General features: G+C 40.9%; 1 long non-coding RNA gene across 1 annotated transcript; it reads right to left on the reverse strand.

Annotated features, from left to right (window-relative positions):
* Nucleotides 1-678: 678 nt before the first annotated feature.
* Nucleotides 679-11005, reverse strand: LOC137277500 (uncharacterized). The gene is made up of 3 exons (XR_010956620.1): nucleotides 10821-11005; nucleotides 10493-10672; nucleotides 679-2264 (listed from the first exon to the last, which is right to left on the reverse strand). It is a non-coding gene; the product is annotated as an uncharacterized lncRNA (long non-coding RNA).
* Nucleotides 11006-16748: the final 5743 nt, after the last annotated feature.

Genomic DNA, 16748 nt, shown 5'->3' on the forward strand with positions numbered 1-16748 from the left:
GTGAAACAGGAGCAAGTGGGAGTTTCTGTGTCAAGGCCACGTGGATATGCGAGACGATAGCGAGGTCATGCTTCCACAAGGTGTCCTTGCTTGATGAACTCACAGATAACAATGTCTATTGCAGATAAGGTAAAAAATGGAACAATTAACACGTTTTAAGGATCCCGGTGTTGGTATGTTGAAAAAGACACTCCCTCTTTAAAAGACATATTGGTCCATTCCTTTGCGTAGAAACTAATATCCGAGACGTCGTTTTGGTGAAGGGCCCGAGGACATCCTTTGTTAATGGAATGGAAAATGATGTTTTTGGTACTTTCTAGGTTGAAAAAATACCATGAAGTTTATTTTTGACAAGTCACGCTCAGCTGAAAGGAACCCCCAACAAACACCTTCCCTTCGAAGGAGGGAACTAAGAAGTGCAGGACTGATTATTTGTTTTGTTTGTGAATCGGACGTCATTGTATTGACTGGTCGTTTCGAACCTCATGTGCTGAACCATGAATGTTATGGCCCTTTGCATGAGGTATTTTCTTCATGCCAAGCCAGGGTAAACGAAAGTAAGGAATTATCGATGTAGTTGGTTAACTTTCATGAAAACTGGTGACGACAATTGTTTCTGGTAACAGTTGCAAAAGATGGACATGCCTACAATATAACATATGAAATAAGCACATTGTCCAGGCTATCTGTGTTTACAGTCACATGTACACATACACTTTCATCAATGCTGCTTGTTTATCAAACCATGTGTTCACAGCAGTGTGTTGTAATTGAGTAATTGGCGCGTGAAGCCCTGAAGCGGCTCTACATTCCCCAACCAGTGCATATACGTCTTAACAAGTAGCCTACCCAACAATGAAAATGATATTGTGTCGTTTATTACGTGTACTTATTATTCATCGGGAAGGTCAGTTTAGTTACAAGGTTTTCTTTGCATGTGCAATCTATACGCTACTGCTTCAAGGGGAAAATTCCACCGTAAGCACCTTAATAGGAAAGTGTGCAATTGCCATGTGTACGGTTATAGATCAAACGTGACTTGGGTATCACTTTAATAATGTTTACTTCTTGCAACATCCGGGTCAGGAAAACGCCGGATCAAAGGTACAATCTGTTACAAAATACAGCACCTCCTTAGTAGAAACCGCAGGGGTAAACTGATGGCGTTAGATTTAGTTCACTATAGACGGAAACAGAAGCGTTATTTTGTCAAAAATATCCAACGATATATCGGTTAATTTATTCTTTTACCAAGACAACTACACTTGGCCTGATTTATGGCGGAAAAATCTATTCAGTGTTATTGTTAAGGCTTGGAACAGACTCTTCAGATGTAACAATGGAGGTTGTAACCGACGCCCAGTATGTATAGAAACTGTTATTATTCCTCCTTATAAATGGACATGAACTGTGACCATGAATGATTAAGGGAAAGGACCATGAGATTTAAATATAGAATAGAACATCAACAATAATCAATAGTTAAATTTAACTTAAGCATGGCTTAACAAATCGTATGGGAGCACCACACACTAAGAGGAACCTTGTCCACACGTATAAAAACAAACCCTATACAATTTGACAGTCAACAATTGAAGCTCATGCGCCTCCTAGCACTTGCTGTCACTATTGAAATTTTGAGTGCCTGCCAAGGTTATTTCCCTGGTAAATGTACTCTACTCTTAATGTGTTTTGAAGTCTAATGTTTTCGTTTCGTTCAGATTTTAGTAGAACTCAAACATGACCTACATTTCAAGTCTTTGCGATGGTTTGTTTTCTTTATCTACACGTGTAAATCACGTCCCGGATGTGTCTTGCAAACACCAATATTCAAACACGTTATTGACATAACTGCAGCTTCTGGGATTGGGACTGTTATTTGTCACCGCAGTAAGCGGTTTTCGAGTCATATATATAGAGTGTCAATACTTCAGTGCGAGGCACAAATCCTGTGACTGGGAGCAAGGTGATACTCAGTCGTCAAGGTGACTGACTGTAAATGTCTTTACAAGGTGGCTTTTCAACAAGTTCTACACTTGACCCTAACGCACTCTCAGTATGGCGGGTATTTTGCAACTGCATTAGGATTGTCGTAAGAGGTGACTAACGGGATCGGGTGGTCAGGTTCACTGACTTGGTTGACACATGTTATCGTATCGTAATTCCATGGATGGATGTTCATGCTGTTGGTCATCGGATCGTCTGATTCACGTTCGACTATTCCCAGACCGGCGCCATACACCTGGTACATGTTGAGTGCGACGCTAAAACAAACAAAGACACCAAACTGATTGTGTTTTTGAAATGCATTTAGACGTAATACACATGATATTGTAAAATCCATGGATGTCATTTCCTGTAATATGAGAGACAAGTATAGCCGTTCCTCCTTCAGTCATAGTCAGGAGTGAGTGAGTATAGTTCTACGCCGCACTCAGCAATATTCCAGCTATATGGTGGCGATCTGTAAATAATCGAGTCTACACCTGGCGATCAACAGCATGAGCATCGATCTACGCAATTGGGAACCGATGACATGTGTCAACCACGTCAGCGAGCTAGACCACCCGATCCTGTTAGTCGCCTCTTACGACAAGCATGGTCGCCATTTGTGGCAAGCATGGGTTGCTGAGCTGAAGTCCTACTCTACCCCTGATCTTCACGGGTCCGGAAGAAGTCAGATGCATATGTACCTATGCAAACAAAAGTGATACAGTAACAAAGGTGATTCCTATAGCACGAGAACAGACTGGTTGAGTATTGACGTTTCAAAACAATCAACCAAGGATCACGATGAGTTAGGATGTGTAATGTATGGTCTATGTGTTGGTACTGTTCCCCACCATTTGGTTCTGGATACATGTTCGGTGATCTCATATATCTCCTGCTCGTGACAGTTAACAAACACCGCACCAGGACTACCCGGCTCAGTCATAGCTGAATGGGTTTCATTGTGAACAGGTTTCAGACGTCGCTACATATACAAGATTCTGTTTCCGAGCCCGGTCCTCGACTGTTTACAGTCCGTAGTGAGCTTGATAGCTGGGAAACTGGTGATGGCTGACAGTCACTAGACATTCACTAGACAGAGACTCTTGATTGTGCAAGAATTTAGACCAGATTCGTACCGATTATGATTATTGGCATTGAGTTAAACAGAATATTGCTGTAATCAGTGCTGTGGAGCACATCCATCCTGAAAGTCTAACTAACTAACCCAAGTGTGTGTGATCTCTGCTAGACTGATGCTGAAAGGTTTTGCATCACGATTAAGATTTAATTTAAATTAATATCAAAGTATATTCAATTTTGTTCACTTGGCAATTTATCTGAATAAATACTTTTTACATCATACACGCGTCAAATCATAATACTATATTTCACTTTCCTATTTTCCCTTCCTTTTGTATTTTGAACATATGCAATAACATAATGAATAACCTATCAAATACGTTACATCATGATGGATAAAGAATTTACGACACCACGACTTATACAACCTGACAGCGACATTCTACGTCATAAAACGTTTCGACGTTTGTCAAAAAAGCTTGTAGTATATTTGACCCCTTTGCTGTACAGGCCAGGAGCATGTCTGTAAGCTGGCAAAGAAGATAACATAAAGATGACATAAACAAAAATAATCTCTATTGTGAAGGTTTGGTATTGTTCATGTTTCCCGTGGCATATTGTCCTTTTGAAGAACCCCCGGGACATACTGCTTCTCCTGCTGACATTTAACGGGGCCTGTCGGCAACTGTCACACGACTATATGGGGCAACGGGCCATTGTTAAAGAGACCATTGACGTCACAGTCTCAGACGAAGGTTAAATCACAAGTTCATACGAAATATAGTAATTTGGCATCTTTTCCACGTAAAATGTATTGTACACCTTGAAGTTTCACAGCCCAAACAATACACATTTCACTAGTAAAAGTATTTACGTGGAGTTCTTTTACCATAATAAACACACAATGACATGTCCTTGCAATAGAACGTGATTGGACAAACAGATATATTTTCAGTAATTCAAAGCCAAGGGCCCATAATACAAAATGCTATCACATCGGTATATACTGTTGTACATGCAGTGATATATAATGGTTGCAACATTGTCATGTCCCAAAGGAGACCCCCAAGACAGACACAGTGTTTGTAGTTTCAATTCAAGGTGGTCAACAAATGTAGTAACAAGGTCACCGATGTTGCGGTTATAACTGGTGACCTCATTAGACCTGTTTCACGTGCTGTGAGAGGCGATTGCACAATGCGTATTGAAACAGTCGATTGCACTGAGCCAATTTACGAAACAAATCAGGTTGCACTATACCTATTCAGAGGATTGACGTTTGCACTGAGGCTATTTACAGTTTCTGATTGGCTTAACGCTATGGCGAACACCAATCAACGGCCATGGACCAATACTAATATGTATTTTGATGAGGTTGGGGATTAGGATTTTCACAATTAAATGGGCAGTTAATTTCACTGTGACATAAAGGGTTATGTGTTGGAGAGACAGGAGACCAGCCTATGTTGGCACCAATTACGTCATCATTAAAGATCAATATACTTCATGTGAGCAAAATGAGATATATAGAACACAAAAAGAGATGCTTTATGTCGGTGCCATCTAATCGTTACATTGACCTTATTAAAAATGAAAACTGACCTTCATGGGCCCGTGCCCTTATTTTGTAGTGAGTGACTGAGTGACTGTGTGACTGTGTGACTGTGTGACTGAGCGACTGAGCGACTGTGTGACTGTGTGACTGTGTAAATGTGGCTTTAAGCAGCTTTCGGCAATATTTGATCTATATCAGTGCGGGGGACCGCAGATATGGGCTTCACTTATTGGGCCATGGCGGGAATAGAATCCGTGTGTTTAGCAAGCGCTTTAACAACTAGCACACCACTAAATACCAGAATGATAGACTTTGGCACTTTTACCCAGTGAAACTTTGGCAATGCAGGGACGGAAAGCAATGGGACCACTGTTATTTTTAACTAGGAACAAACATATTGATTTTCAAACTGCCTGTAAAATATTTGATTCCAAAATATCTCCTATTCACACATATGGGTCAGAAATCTGGGGTGTAAAATACCAGGATGTTATAGAAAAAGTACAAACAAGCTTCTTCAAAAGATTTCTAGGAGTTGGTAAATATGCAGCAAACAAAGCTATTCTTGGAGAAACCGGACGATACTGTTTATTCATAACAACACAGATAAAAGTTATAAAATGTTGGATTATTTTAATAAGAATGAATGCTACACGTTACCCTTTACATTGTTATGAAATACTTAAATTACATGACGAACATAGTAAAATTAACTGGGTTTCTCACTTTCGTGAGATGTTGTTCACAAGTTGCTTTAGCTATGCATGGATTATGCAAGATGTTGCGGATGCCACTGTTTTTATATCAATGTTTAAAAGACGTCTGATCGATATGTACATCCAATCCTGGCAGCAGAATATTGAATCATCATCATATTTATCACACTATTCTAGTATTAAGAGATTATTCCGACGTGAAACATATATACATAAACTTGAAAATAGAAACTTAGATCAATGTGTAAATTTCGTATATCTCTTCATGATTTCAGGGTTAACCAACAACATAAAAAGAAAGCCAGTGATAAATCCAACATAGAATCGATGTTCTTGCACTGTGATATGAATGTGGAAAACGAATACCACGTTTTCTTTATCTGTGATGGATATATTCTGCTAAGCAATGAGTGCTTTTTGTCCATCAAAAAATATTGGAAAGCTAGATTAACATTGCAACAAATATTCAACACACCTGATGTAAATGTATTACGTCTAACAGCTGCATATCTATTTAAAAGATTTACAAGATCTTCTTAATACAACGTTGGTCATGTGAACATAACTGTGTACCTTATAATACAATTGTACAATGGGCCATGTGGCCTAAAATACGGAATAAAGTTGATTATTGATTATTATTATTATTATTATCAAATATTCGATTCTGAACCAGATAATCCACTGATTGGATATCTTGAGTATGAATCGTCACAACTGGGATAAAATCACTTGCATCGACCCGGTCAGTGAGCTTGACAAGCATGGCGACAATTCACGCGTTTGCACAGTTTCTCAAAGAACGCATTCCTCACACCCTTTGATAAGATCTAGTTTCCTGCAAATAGTCATTGTTTTCCAAGTGACAGTTGCAGTTTCCCTCAGTTTTAAGTGTCTGTCATAAGTGCAAATAATCCTTCAAAACCTGTCCTGCGTTGTTAAGTTCTGTCCGTTATCAGCCGGAGGTTGAGAAGTACACCTACAATCAAATAGTAGAGTTGCGAGAGAGCGTTTAACACTACCAACGTTTCGAAAATCTAACTTCACAGTCCGCGATGAACCGGTTCACAAATTGGATAACCAGTGCTTATCCCTAAAGGCGTCTAACAAGATCGGGTGGTCATCCTCGCGGACAACAACATCAACCAGTCCTCCGATTACATCATTTGCGTGTGTCCGTAAATCGCTATCAAATAGTAATAGCATCATGAGCTCACAAAAAGCAGACAGTGTTTTGCTCCACATATGTCACAGAAACATGGACAAATAAATCAGTTTCGTACGGCAACACGTGCTCAACATACACGTGGGAGCATAAAGGGAAAGTTGACATGGTCTTAATTCCTCTTGTCTTAAACTAGCAGTCGGTAGTTTGTGCGTACTGACCGTCACACTTGATAGAAGGCACAGGCTGTCTGTTGAACTAACAGTGTTGACGCATGCCCCTTCTTTTCAGAAATGATAATAAGTAAAACACTCGTATCTTCCTCTCCTTCGATTATCTATTTTGATTAAACTTTACAATCTAAGGGGTTTGATCTGTTTTAAGTAGAGGGGTAATGTTATCAAAGTGCTGTTGTTTACAACACATGGCTATCAGTACGATGTATATGACGCGATATATACCTGGATGAAATGGCACAGGTGTGCCTTTGTAGTCAATTGAGTAATTATCTTGTTGTGATAAGATTGCAGACAGATGTAGATAGACAAAGATGATTCACAGAGAGGTTGACCTGTCCGTGACATGACAACGACAGCATCCCAACGATGTGTGCTGCGACACGTACATATATTAAGTGGACATGTGTTTGTTGGCATTTTCAGACATCTCACCATGCGTATATGTTCCTTGTGGATGCGTACAGACTGTGTACTATGGATTTAACGTAAATACATACAACATAGATACGTACAGACTACGTACCATTGATTTCATATAGATGCGTTCAGAGAATGCTCCACTAATTCAACGTACATACAAGATACGACTAATTCAACGTACATACTAGATACGACTAATTCAACGTACATACTAGATACGACTAATTCAACGTACATACTAGATACGACTAATTCAACGTACATACTAGATAATACTAGATACGACTAATTCAACGTACATACTAGATACGACTAATTCAACGTACATACTAGATACGACTAATTCAACGTACATACTAGATACGACTAATTCAACGTACATACTAGATACGACTAATTCAACGTACATACTAGATACGACTAATTCAACGTACATACTAGATACGACTAATTCAACGTACATACTAGATAATACTAGATACGACTAATTCAACGTACATACTAGATACGACTAATTCAACGTACATACTAGATACGACTAATTCAACGTACATACTAGATACGACTAATTCAACGTACATACTAGATACGACTAATTCAACGTACATACTAGATACGGCTAATTCAACGTACATACTAGATACGACTAATTCAACGTACATACTAGATACGACTAATTCAACGTACATACTAGATACGACTAATTCAACGTACATACTAGGTACCACTAATTCAACGTACATACTAGATATGACTAATTCAGCGTACATACTAGATACGACTAATTAAACGTACATACTAGATACGACTAATTCAACGTACATACTAGGTACGACTAATTAAACGTACATACTAGATACGACTAATTCAACGTACATACTAGATACGACTAATTCAACGTACATACTAGATACGACTAATTCAACGTGCATACTAGATACGACTAATTCAACGTACAGACTAGGTACCAATAGTTCAACGTACAGACAAGGTACCATTAAATCAACGTACAGACTATGTACCGTTGATTATGTAGATGAGTAAAACTATGTACCACTGATTATGTACATATGTATACGGTTTTAGACTACAATCTAAACCTGTTAAACAATCTACAAATAACTGTGCTTCTTTTCAAAAGAAAATCACAACATTGTGTAACAATATCTTGCGTTCTGTCGCATGTAAGAGATGGTGCAGAAGTAGTCATATTTTCAAGCTTCTGGAGTCAAGTGTCTTCTAGAATCTTCTAGAATCTCAGCTTGACCTGAGCTACTGTATATATGCATGACCCTGGAGGTCAAATGGCACAAACGGCAATTATGTGTATACATGGATTCCTTACAGATCTTGTCTTGGAAAACAACACCTCTGAAAACACGCCAATCATTTGGTGCTTTAACTGAATCCTTTATACAGCCATATGCTACCTTGTTTGGTTTGCTAAGTTCACAACATACAGCCGTCAGTTACTTTAACAATCCATTTCCCTCTCGCTATCAACACTATCACACTCTACCATCTGTGGCTTCTTTTTAAAGGAAAGTTAGGACATCGCTGACGACTTCTCGACACTGAGATGTCAAACGCCGACCTTGTTCTTCGGATATGTCAACAATCACCTGACAAAGGTGCACCCCTTCACAATAATGGAACCAATCAGTTGTGACATGATCACACAGTGTATTAGCATTCACAGGCCCAGTTGAACAAGCTGTAACCCGGTACAGTATCGAACATTCTAGAACGTATTGGGACCACGTGAGTGGACCCATTCATAATCTTTCTCTCTCTCTCTCTCACTCTCTCTCTCACTGTGTGTGTGAGGGGGAGGGAGGATATTTCATGGGTGAACATGCACAATGTGACACCTCCCTGCATGTCATGTACAACATGAACGATACCCCCTCCCCTTTCCATATATTTAGGACAATCATAAAAATATCACTTTATGGACAAAACTGTTGATGGACTGTGTTGCCAGGACCAATAGCCAGTTTTTATTTTGCACTGCCATTGTATCTGCACTGCCATTGAATCCAAGGTGTGGGCGAGCGAGAGTGCCACTGGAACATCACACTCAGCACTCAGCAACAAAGAAACTGTACCTGTAACTGTATTTGTTTTGAGTTTATAGCACCAGTGGAGATTTCCGCATCAATATTATAAAGCGATTAAACTGATATTGTATGGATACGTAGTCTGGTTGATTTGTACATAGAGTAGATACTTGCGACACTGTCCTGTACACATTCATTCACTAAATTTCTTGATGTCCTGAATAGTGGGTCATAAAGTAAGATGACAGGTGTCTAGCTACATGACGGCAAGCATGTGGGTACCCCGGGCGCAAGTGACTTTAACCCAGTCATCAGCCACCAGATAGTTCAAAGGTAGCAGACCGTGATATGGAAAGCGTTTTCAGTCTGTGTCCGAGAGTCATGTCAAGTGGGGAGATACGGTTTGCTGCAGGGTGCCATATGCACCTGGGAAATAGATACTGTATTTAAGCACTGATAAAACAAACGGGATAGACCTGGCAGTCTTCACACGAGGACATAGCCTCATACATTGCGAAACTTTGCTTATCAGGATTAGATATAATGGTAAATGTGAGTGCATATGTACCCTATCGATGCTGCTCGAACTTTCCATTAGCTAGAGAGTGCGTACATTTCACAGAATGAGTGAGTGAGTGAGTTTAGTTATATGCCGCACTCAGCCATATTCCAGCTATATGGTGGCGGTCTGTAAATAATCGAGTCTGGACCAGTCTGTCCAGTGACAACATGAGCATCTATCTGCGCCATTGGGAACCGACGACATGTGTCAACCAAGCCGGCGAGCTAGACCACCCCATCCCGTTAGTCGCCTCTTTCGACAAGCACGGTCGCCATTTATGGCAAGCATGGGTTGCTGAAGGCACGGGTCACATTTCATATTTCACATAAACCTGAGAAACTGTTTGCGTGTGATGAGCCAGTGGGTGCGCGCGTATGCGAGCATGTGCCTTTTTCTTTCTTCCCTCTCTCTCTCTCTCTCTCTCTCTCTCTCTCTCTCTGTGTGTGTGTGTGTGTGTTCGCATGCCAGTCGGTAATATTAAAGCTATATGACTGCGGTCAGTGAGTTATCGCCTCTGCACGAGACAGCAAGTGAATGACAGCATGAGGGAGCGATGAATTGAATCATACAAGTGATCGATGCCGTTTGTATTCAGAGTTGTATATGTTAGTTGTTATGAATGCATACGCCGTTTTCATCCACGTTCCAACAACCCACCAGCTAATGCTGTAATAACGAAATTCTCAAACCAGCATGGACTCACCCATTTCACCCGCGACGTTTGAAAAATAACAGGAAACACTACCAAATTAACTGAACCAGAGAGGCGTTGCCACTGGGGTGCTACAGGTAGATTAACGTCTGCTGCAGTGGAGATCCGGTCATGCGTCTGGCATCAGCAGATAGGTTGCAATCATCAACAGACTGGTAGGACTGCCTCATGCTGAACATAGAAGGGTCAGATCTAGCACTGTGCCGGGGCATTTGGATGGGGCACATTTGCAAGACAAAGACACAGACAAGTACAACCATCCAAGGCGAACGCCATTGTTTGTCAGGTGCTACTGTTCATCAAATGTCGTCGTCCTTACCTCCGTACGTGGCTACTACTGTGTGAGCGTCACCACCACCAGCATCTGCAGTGGGCAGCTGTCAAGGCAACGTCAACAGAGCAAGAAGACGTTCATTTCAGACGATGTTACAACGCTTCGCGACGACACGACGTAAAGAACGTCACGCTGTCAGGTCCTAGCATTTGACCGTTGAGGAGGATGGTGTTATCGGGAGGCTGCTGTTATCATCAGAGGACAGCTTTACACGTGTTCTGTGTGCATGTGACAGGGAACATGTACTTTGTCACAATGTCAGACCACGCTTCCTGGGTCAGCTTAATCCCAGGGTCTTTCAGGAAGACACCACTCGTCCCCGAACATCAGTCTCCATAGAGATCGTGCCCTAAAGCTTTTTGTCAGTGTTCATGTCAACTCAGTTAAACGGCTATCTGGTGCCGGTATCACAGCTAATGGAGGAAACATACGGTACTAATAGAGAAGACCGACACGTGTCATTTTTGCATACTGGGTACCCTCTTTTCGGGGTATGTTCAACAAGCACACTGATAGTTAACTTTCTTCAAACAATAGGTCCATTTGTTATCAAACGGATACGTACAATTATCAGTTCATTAGATATTTGATTAAGATCTCTTTATATGTGACACGGAGATTACTGATATATTGCAAAGTCAAATTAAATCGCAAACAGATTTATTTAAACTATTTCCGCTCCAACATTTCCCGGTATCACATAATTATGACTAGTCATGTAATGACTCTACAATCAAGCACGTTGAGCCCAAAGATATTATTTAGTGCTGTACTGCATTAAACACAAAACCAAACCTGTTAGCCCAATCGTCGAAGGCGCCCTAATTCCCGGTATAGAGTCGCGTCCCATGAACACGCTTGAAATCTATGATCATCAGTTTTCGGGGTTTAAATAGGTTTGTCAGCTCCTAGTGATGGAAGTCTGAGACATGCAACCCCTTAGGCTTTGAATCCAACTCACTCACTCACACACACATTTTACAAGTAACTATTTTCGGTCGGGAGTATTTCTTGTCTTGATCACCCAATTCATTGGCACGTTAACGTTGCTAGCGTTGGTTCCACAGCCAATGGGATTGGTCATTGTAGCCACCTATTACTCCGGTCGACTGCCTGATAGCATTCCTGGAACAGTTTACAGACTTGCAAGCTTCCTGAATGAGATCAAGTTTGATAAACTGGCGGAGGGTTTGCGTGCGCTGTTCATTCTGTACGCGTGCGCTGAACAGAACAACGCCATTTGACGTGACGTTAGATCTGACCAAGGTAACACTTTTTGAGACAGAATGCGTTTACAATGTGTATCAATGGCTTGTGAAGGCTCTCAGTAATTATTCTTAGAACACGTGAACCCACAATGGGAATTTTGCTACGTGTAGTATTTGATCTCGGATCCAGTTCATTCGGTAAAGCACCCGCTATTAGCACAGACAGCATGCTCTCACTTCAATGAGGCCGAATAACAGTTTGCATGTAATCCATACCTGCATCAGATATCCTGTTATCACCATGTCATAAGATGTATACACGAAACAGCCAAAACTGTCAAACCTCCAGTAAATTTACAAGAAGCATCAGTCCCAATGGGCGTTACAACCTGTAAACGCGCCATCGCCTTTCAACCACCTTTGCTGTGGTATTTTATGGGGCGTTAAGGTCCAGAGCGAGTTGACAGCGTGTAGACCCACATTCTGTACGACATGAACAGACTGTGCCTGCATTTATCACACACCGTGACTCGTTTCTGACGTCATAGCAATTATGTAGGGAAATTAAAAAAGGTTTCAAGGTTTTAAAATCTGCAAGTGTGGCCACGCAGAGGACACGTGCAGGGGGAATTAGAGTGTGTTGAGTGGTATCCAGGTGCACTAGACTATCGGTCGTTCCTTTTTCGCGAAGCCACGGCGGCTGGGTTGCATAGAAGACTGATTTGTGTGCTGGCGATTAGGTACCTGACTATGAACGAGTGGGTTTGAATCCCAGATAGGACTCTACTCTAAAATCATTAGAATCTGCACTTTACTGAGAAAGTGTAATCCCAAATATATCATGTTACATTTGGCCTCTTTCTTAACATCGGTTTGTCAGTCAGACTAGCCAGTGTGTTGATCATTTGATCTTAATTATGCATTGTGTAAGCATACAGTCCCAACAAGAGCGCTCCCGTCTCCGTACCTGATCACATCACATACTCGACCATGTCTGGACTGTAAACTGGCAGTAACATCGTGCTCATAACACTCCGACGTATGTCACCTCCCCTCCACCCCCCAACACACACACACCATCACCACCACGACAGAATACATAAACGTACAAAATATATACATTATAAATATAAGTTGAAAAAATATATATGACATAATGAAACATAGCATGATGCATTTTCTTGACATTGATTACTTGATGCATAAAAATCGTTGAGTCTACATTATTAATAGAAGTGGAAATATGTTGTTTTAATGATTTATGTGAATGAAGAAACCATGGTATTTACATAATGACAGCCATGCTGACTATAACAGAGAATTATATTATCCCGGCGAGACAGACATGCTTCCAGGGCGCTAATCTGCTCTCGGGCAGCAATTCGCGTTCATATGAAGGTCAAGACCTCCAAGAGATTTTACAGAACACGTGAGGTCCTGGTCACGCGTGACCCATGCACATGTTGTAGGGCTCTCACCTATACGTTTTAGATTTGTAACACAAAGCAAAACACCAAAGTCATGTATTTAAGTCATCAATGATACATTTTGTCCAAATACTTGACGATCACTGTGCTGACTTGTGAATACGCACATCTAAAAGCATCACGCCAGACGGGTTTTGATACAGCCTGACCATTAAGAAGCGTCTTCTTTTATATTGACGCCACTATTTCAACGATTTATATTGACGCCACTATTTCAACGATGCCAATGGCGATAAAAGAAATGATGCAACCTGCTTGTTAAGCGTTTATATCCATAAGCGAAATTACTTCTCGAAGCGTTGAATCACTATTAACGCGTGTGCCCCTAATTATGCACTGTCATCTCCCCCAGGAACATAAAACCAAATGTGTTGTAATCAATTACATTACCATCTTTTCCTACCAGGTACCCATTTACTGATAGGCAAATGACAGGAGCATATTTTGAACACAGCCACTGTCTCTAGGAGACACTGCAGTTGCTGCATGTGCTGTAAACTTATATAAGGTAATTATTCATAATTTGTAAAATACAAATAGCAAACTGGGGCCCTTAGACTGTCCGCTTGTCTACGCTTGCTCTTTAAAAGGCAGAATTACTGTAAGTGCATGGGCGTAACCTTCAGTACATCCTTTGAGTAAGACTATATGTGCTCCAGTGTTGGCAGGACCAAGGCCCCAGAAACTCTCAGTCGTCAGGCTATAGAATACGGTCAACCATCCACGGTATCTCCGCAACGGATGGCGGTTAACTTCGCCTCATATTTAGACCTGATACACGTGCCACGTATATGCTCCACAGTAAAGAAAAAATCAAGTTAAAGAGTTTTTTTCTGTCAGTTATAATGGTGACAGACGGGTCTGTTACCTTTGAGAACCGAATAGATACATTTACACTGCACAGATGCAGGAGCAATCCAACATAGAGAATTTACGGCGCCTTTGGCGATTTGCTCACCCCTGTCCCTGCGGATTCAACAGCTGGAAGACATTACGAATGTCCTGCATAAACTTTTGAAATGTGTGTCTGCTTGGCTGTCCCAGTGTGTCGATGTAGTTTTAGGTTAAGAGGTCATTTACCTACATGCTTCCAAAGACGCATAGAAATAATAATATATAAATTATACAATCGAACATGTCTGCATGACAGAGTATCAGTTTACGTGTATTCATGTCTAGTCAGTATCCACCCCGTGTATTTTGTTCTTTTTCTGTTCAACAGGATGTGTGCATTAAAAGCAAACATATTTGTAAGGTTTGGTAACTAACAGCTTAAAACAGCTGCTATACCTCTCACGTGCGAGTGTCACCTAGTTGAGTACATGTTGTTTGTGAATTTCTGCAGAGTGCACACTTACGGGTTCTGTATTTACACCCGGGCAACAGCTGTCATGCTGGATCTATGCTACTAGATTAAAACTAGGAGAAGGTGAAGGCCATTGGACGTCTACTTGATATACAAATGGACAAGCTTTCATATTTTCTCCAGATACATTGTTCCCTCAAGGTTGTACAAACACGACCACCTTCGTGAACCTTAATGTGAGAGATATCAATATTTACCCAGGCTGATATATCAGTGATTGATTATCTGGATATTTCACGTGACTTTTTCATACACGTGACGACGCTGTGTATATTGCTCTAAATTTGATAGTATATTATATGAAACTTGATTCGTATTGTACAGTCGACTAATAATAGGAAAAGAAGTATTTTCGAACTTGCAGCATATATTGCATTCCACGAGATCGACACAATCTCATCATCTGACGTCATGACGCATTGTTCTATTGCATAATGGCATGACGTCATACTTATACCTACAGAATGTTTCTTTTGGCCTCAAGCCGATAGGGGTTGAACATACCAAGAAACGCATGGAAGTAGGCGAAATATAGTCTCTATTTGCACAGCAAATATACACATGTTCAGGGTTGGGTAGTAATGTCTAGATATACAATTTCTCAAGCCAATATTTGCGGTGGCCACTCGTCTCAATAGATTAGGAGTTGATAGCCTTATATGACCTAAGGCGACTTGGCACTGTTCCACAATGTTAAGGGGATCAAGTGCCGGCCGTGCGTTAAGGTGTTTTGTTGAACAGGACAAGAAGCAGGTTATCAGGGACATGCAGGGCAGTGGTTATCTAGACGAAGGAACAATAAATGTCAACCAGTCTCACGAGGGTTCTTCATTAATCATTTGCCAGTTTAAACCGTAACGTTGAGTGAGTGAGTGAGTGAGTGAGTGAGTGAGTGAGTGGGTGTAACTCCTTTTGGAAAGTATTTTCGGATATATTATGGCGACTTGATTTGTGGAGAACAAAATGAAGAAATAACATCACTTGACAGTGCCTAAACGTGAAACAGTTTGCACAACAATCTGTTTAAGTCGTACTTGACAATTTAGATGGAAATCATACTTCATGTCACAAGGGATCCGACAAGGTCACGTATTCAAAGTAAATGTTGCCGCCTTATTTGTTACTTCCGAAGTCTACTTGGCGAGTACATGCAGCATACCACGACCAAATGCTAAGTAGGTACGACTGTCGCTGTTGACATATGTACTAGCAGTTTCAGTCGGTAGTAGTTTCTATTCGGCCAGTCGATTTTTTCAATGCACATTTACACCACGTTACCCACGATTCCACCCCGATGACCATCCGGGCTAGGATTTGTCCTCTGCAACACATTCCTACCGGTAGTCACGGGTATCGAGTGGCTCATGCAGTTCATGATCGAGAGGCAATTGCTTAGATGCTCATGATGTCAATCACCGGACTGTCTATTCAAGATTCAAGAACCTACTGTCCGACGTCATATAGCTTTAAGATTACTGAGTGCGGGGTTTAACAACAAGCAAACAAGCCCACAACACCCCATCCCCACCCAACCCACCCCCTACCTAGGTATAATCTTTCAATTATAATTGACAGCATGTTACCCACACCTTTGCAAAAATAAACAAAAAAATAAAACAAAATAAACAGTTTTGACGTCAGTTTCGACTGACTCACTTGTGTAAAGTAGTTTTAGCCCTATTCACAAGGTGGCAGCAGTACAGTAAATTACATCTGCTATCAGAAACCGAGCTCTGCAGTTGTAGTATTCAGTCTGTTCGGTATTTGAAGACTTAAATGCAACTAGAAAGAACTGTTTATGTCACATACTATATCTAATTTCAGGAACCAGGAACGTTTCCATTTTTCTTCA

Source organism: Haliotis asinina, chromosome 3 (genome assembly GCF_037392515.1).
Source record: "Haliotis asinina isolate JCU_RB_2024 chromosome 3, JCU_Hal_asi_v2, whole genome shotgun sequence".
Lineage (NCBI taxonomy): Eukaryota > Metazoa > Mollusca > Gastropoda > Lepetellida > Haliotidae > Haliotis > Haliotis asinina.